We start from the raw sequence: 5,923 nt of genomic DNA, 5'->3' as shown, positions 1-5,923 counted from the left end.
TGGGGGCCCTTTGGACCCAGCTAGCTCTGTTGCTGACTGCTTTGTGACCTTGACCGTGAGACCCATCCCCAGAACCGCAGCTTCCTCGGCCATAAATTGGGATGATAAAATGAAGCCTCCCCAGGGACTGCTGTGGGGGGCCAATCATGTAACCAGGGTAGCAGATCGAGAGGGAGTCATTCCTTCCCATTTCTCAATAACAGCAGCAGCAGTCAGCCCAATCCCATCAACCTCCCATCTTGTGCAGAAAACCTCAGAGGCACTGGGAGCTGGACCTGGAACCTGACTCCTTGGAGCAGCAAAGCAGGTGGGCAGGTGGGGTCACAGGTCCCATTTTATAAATAAGGGGCAAAGGGCTTCCCACGTGGCACTAGTGGTAAAGAACCCGCCTACCATTGCAGGAGACATAAGAGATGCAGGCTTGATTCCTGGGTCAGGAAGATACCTTGGAGGAGGGCATGACAACCCACTCCAGTATTCTTGCCTGGAGAATCCCCATGGACATAGGAGCTTGGCGGGTTCCAGTCCTTGGGGTTGCAAAAAGTCGGACATGACTGAAGCAATTGAGCATGCACGCATGTATAAGGGGCAAAGCCAAGTGAAATCCAAGTGTTTCTGTCTCCAAATCCATTCACTTGACCCTGGACAAGCAGCCTCCCTGATTCCTGGGAGAAGAAGGGAAGAGGGAGACCAGGGCTGGGAGGAGGCTGGGGACCTCTGTGTACAGGTTCATTTATCAAAGGTGACCCCAGAATGGAGTCCATGAGGCTGAGACAGGTCACAGAGATATCCCCTATAGGAGGAAAAGTAGAGGAGGGTGCCAGGTGGCCTGGGATGGAGATGGGTGAGTGACCAGAGAGCACTGGAGTCAGAGAGAAAATGCCTGGTGGGTGCAGGGGTCCCTGGATTCCCATGGAGACTCCCTCTGTGTCTTACAAACATCACCTGGGTGGCTGAGTCCATGCTCTTCATCTCCCTTCTTTGGCTCCAGCCCCTCCCCTAATCCAGGCAGTTCTTCCTTATATCTAACTGAAACCTTTCATGCTACATCACCAACAGACCCTCGCTGAAGCACCAGAAGATGTCCCCAGCCCTGCCTATGCCATCTGCGAGCTGGTGGCACTCCTGGCTCAGGGCGGTTATCTTGCTGACAATTAATAGGCTTTTGTTAGAGGAGAATGAATACCATCTCATCTTAATCTTTTTCATTATTCTCCTTGTTCAGCAGAGTCAACACAAGATTAGGTTTAATTTATGGGGAAAAAAATAGCAAAGTCATTACTCACCAGGAGATCAGGATTGGATCTGCCTGGGTATTCTGTGTTCATTGTAAGCGAGGGGCCACAAGGAAGGCCTGGAGTTCTGCTGAGGCAGGGGCAGGCTGGGAGGACCTTGGCCCCCAGATCCGTTTGGGGCTGGATCCTTGGAGACCATCAGCCCTTTCCAGTCTTACAGGACTCAGGCCTCAGAGGACCCAGCCTCCTACATGTTTCTCAGGAGCCTTTGCCATAAGACCAGTTCCAACGGAGAGGAGGGAGCTCAGCCTCTGAGGACCCAGATTCAATCCGAGTCCACGGAAAGAAATCAGGATTTGGATTCAGATTCTGACTTCGAAGACCACTTCCTCTGCAGATAACTGGCCAGAACCGACCCCGCCTGGGGACTCCCTTGACAATGCTGACACCTAGCGGTGCTTAGAGGAACTGGCGCTTCCTTCCATCCTCCCTCTACATCCCCAAGCAAACCCATACCACGTACAAAAAAAAAAAAATCCAGATTTACAAAGTAAATCAGAAAGGGAAAGAGGGACTTTTAGCCATTTCAAAATGGTTAAATAGATTTCCACCAAGAAGTCTAAAAGAAAATTCATCTTATCTTCCCTGACCCCTTAACCAAAATGGCCCAGGCCCCTTAGTACCCCCTTTCTGCCTGGGGCGATAATAAGCAGAGAAGCCCAGAGGCCTCACAGTCCTTGTCATTTCCAACTCTTTCCACTTCCCCTTCCCCAACTCTGTCCTCTGGCACATACTCATCTTCGACCCTGTACCACAGTGGAGTAGCTAGGACCAGCTCAACTACTTACTCGTCATATGACCCTAGGCTAGTTACCCAACATATGAGTCTTATCTCTTTCATTAATAAAATGGGAGTGCCTGTATCTACCAGAGAGGGCCATTGAGCAGATTAAACAAGGCTGTGTGCTTAGCACAGGAACTGGCAGCAGAAAGTCCTCAGCAAATGCCTATCACCCTCACCACCATCATCACTATCATCCTCTTCATCCTGTTTCTCTGAAAATTTGGTTTCATCCACTAGACTGTAAATTTCTAAAGGTGGCTCAGTGGTAAAGAATTCCCCTGACAGTGCAGGAGATACAGGTTCAATCCCTAGGTTGGGAAGATCCCCTGGAGGAGGAAATGGCAACCCACTCCAGTATTCTGGCCTGGGAAATCCCATGGACAGAGGAGCCTGGCGGGCTACAGTCCATGGGGTCATCAAAGAGTTGGACACAACTGAGCACACATGCTCACACCTCTAACTCCTCATCCCCAGCTCCTGCTAGACAGAAGAGATTTTTTTCCTTAAAGGACACTGATAGTATCTCTGCTTCTTGCAGCATTTATAGCTTTTTAGACAGATCACGCGGTAGATGCTCCGGAAACTCTCAGGATCATCCGCCAACGTCTCCAACTTCATGTCAAACCACTTCCCCACTTGTTCACTCAGCTCCAGTCATGCTGGTTGCCTTTCTAATCTGTGAGTAAGTTCATTCCCAACCCTGGGGCTTTGAATTTACAACTCCTGCAATGTTCTTCCCCCAGATATCTGGTTCCTCATCACCATTCGAATATCACTTTCTCAGACACATCCTCCCTGATCACCTTGACCGTGCACAGCAGCACTCCCATGCTCACTCTCGACTTTGTTCACTAGGTTATAGAGGTCAAGTGCCTAAGTGGCTGGGTAGAACTCCAGTTCTACCGCTTACTAGCTGTGTGGCTCAGACAACTTGCTTTACCTCTCTGTGCTTCAGTTCTCATATGTAAAAATGGAAATATTAATAATAATGGTTCCTACTTCATAAAGTTATTATGATGAATCAATACATGTAAATCTCTTGTAGTAGTGCCTGTTGTCTCTAAGTGTTATATCACGTTTGTAATTATCCTATTTATTTAACTGCATGTGTTTATGTTTCTCCATCTAGACTAGCAGAGAGCAAGTGCTTAAAAATATCAGTTGATTAGACAGAAATCTTAGGGCCAGGCAGGCCTCTCCTTAATCACGTTCAGGTGCCTTTGAGCTAAGTGGCCAACCAGTCCACTATCTCTGGCTTTCACACTCTCAGGGCCCTCGGGCTCCCCCTGCTGGACAGCGAGTAGATTTTGTTTTCTTGCCTTGAGGCTGACCGCAGCCTGCGGTAGCGGTCAAATTTCCACGCCCGCGTAGGGGACAATAAACCTGGCTCTTTGGAGTCAGACGCACCTGGATCAGAACTTGTGCTTCTCCAGTTATTCTTCACGTCATACGGCAGGAAAGTCTCTCATTCGAGCCTCCTTATGGGCAGAAGGGGGGTAATGATGCCCTTGCCCCCTCCCCCACATCTAACTGGGTTATAGGCAGTGTGGTGTGAGGGTACCCCGTACACAGGGAGACCTGCAGGCCCCCATACCCCCATTGTCAGCCCTTGGATGATGCACGAGAAGCCGTCTTTTCTCCCAAAGGTAACCACCACCAGGTATCCGCTGTTCCTCCAGGGACAGACACGCAGGGACAGTCTGGAGCCCCCCATTATCTGAGCCCCTTGGGTCTCCTCTGTGGGCCCTGTGCCCTGGGGAAAGAATCTGGCCTCTGTCCCTCTGGCTCCTTCCTCTGAGAGCTGGCAGTTGGCTGGAGAGGGCCTTCCTGAGCTTGCATTCTCCTATTCACTTGACCCCCACCTCCCTGGCTGCTGTCTCCCCCATCGTGGCCTCAGAGGCCAAGGGTTCCCTGCCTCATTCCACACTTGTTTCCAGATCTCACAGTGCCCTTGGCTTTGGCTGAAGACCACAGACACTGCAACTCCTATATCTCCAGCCCAGACTCCTTATGGCCCTTTCCCGAACACCCCCTGTAGGTAGGGGAGTTCTCCCTACCTACAGCACCTTTCATGCCTCCCATACTCATGCCCTAACACCGAGTCCTTGTGGACCCCTGGACTCAGATTCCTGGCCTCTCGTACCCACTGCAACTCTCTGTCGAATCTCTTCCCAAACCCCCAGGGTGGTCTCTGGTCCTGACTCATTCCCATCTGGCTCCCCACGTGCCCATCCTATTCCCTCACTCCCAAAGTATCACCTTGCCCTTTACTCTTTTACTTAAAGCTGGGAGCTCAAGGGGCTACCCTCTTCCTTCATGGCTCCTCAGCAAACTGGGCTGCCAAGGTAAGGTATTGCTTACCCTGTCTGATTGACAACTCAGGTACGTGTGAGCAACACCTTTCCCACTGGACTGTGAAATCCTCTAGAAAGGGCCAAGGGTGCTCATGGGACAGAGGGCTACGGCTGCACCTTCAGACTCGGAGTTTTCAGGGATGTGTCTTCCCTATCTGACTGAGGATGCTCCCAGAGCAGGGAGCATATCTCCACCATTAGACAGGATATAGCCCTTCCCCATATGCCCATCCTCGATGTGGCCAGGAAGTTGACTTTTCCAGGGACAAGGACTGTCTTTCTCCACCTTGTAACCTTAGGACCCTGCACTAGGCCTGGCCCCAGGTTGGGACTTCAGGAATCATGGGTGAATAAATGAACCAAAGAACAAATGCAGACAGGCTGCTGTTTAAACTCTGCAAGCCCACTGGCCAGCAGGTGGCATCAAGGAAAGCTGGAGGGGCAAGGAGATTTTATTGGTCATCCTTTTGGAGAGAACAGATTTCTCAAGACCCTCAACCACCCCCAAGACCAGCAGCTGAGAGGCCTGGGGAGGAGGCTGGGTTTGAGAGCTACTGGGGAGGCCAGAAAAAGAGTTCCTGTCCCAGAGCCTGGTACACATCCTTCCCTCCACCTCTCCCTTTGAACTAGTGCCAGGGGCTGGCCTTGGGCAGGGCTTGGAAAATGACCCATGAGACTAGATGCTAATGACTCCTGTTCAATCCGATACTAGGCCAAGGAAGACAGCATGAAGTGGGTATGGACTGAAGAGAGACACCAAGCTGACTTTTCTTGTGCCTCCCACCTGGTCACCCTCCCCCCAGTCTCCCACCTTGAGCCACTAGCACTAATCGTGGGCCCAAGAGAACTGGTACCGTAGACTAGGTGCTGCCTCACTCACCATCCTGCCTTCAGAAAGGAACAGGGCAGGGGATCAAGAGAGGCCAGGAAGGGAGCCCCCACACACGCCCTGTTCTGGCTTCTGGGCAGTTTGGGTGTCAGTCAGGCGCCAGGCTCAGCTCCCCATCCTTGGCCTCACAATCCCAGCCTTTGTCCCGCAGGTCCAGGCCCGGCTGGCTCTGCACCCGCCCAAGGGCCCCTGGAAACCAGAGCAGCTGGAACCCCACCAAGTATTTTTCCAGCCTGAGCCAGAGGCCCTCAAGAGACAGAGACTAAGCAAAGGGAGGGTGGTTCATTCATCCATTTGTTCATTCATTCCTTCCTCCGACAAATAATATTTATTGAACGCCCACAGTGGCAGGCACTGTGCTAGAGGACAAGTGCTTGGGGATTTAGTGGTCGGCCCAGTGCAGACCCACACCCTCACCCATCTTATTTTCTGGATGCAAATATATACCAGCAAAACCTCTCTCTTCCTGTGTGGGGGCTGGGCTTAGAGTATGGGACAGAGAGGAGTGCGAGGGGGTGGGGAGGGTGAGGATGCTACTAAGGCCTATCTAATCCCGGGCCTCTGCCCTTCCAAGGCAGCTGGGAGAGGCTAGAGGACAGGT

Source organism: Bison bison, unplaced genomic scaffold, assembly GCF_000754665.1.
Source record: "Bison bison bison isolate TAMUID 2011002044 unplaced genomic scaffold, Bison_UMD1.0 scf7180017864289, whole genome shotgun sequence".
NCBI classification, from domain to species: domain Eukaryota; kingdom Metazoa; phylum Chordata; class Mammalia; order Artiodactyla; family Bovidae; genus Bison; species Bison bison.
The sequence above is the reverse complement of the archived record's forward strand: the minus strand, read 5'-3'. Positions refer to the sequence as shown.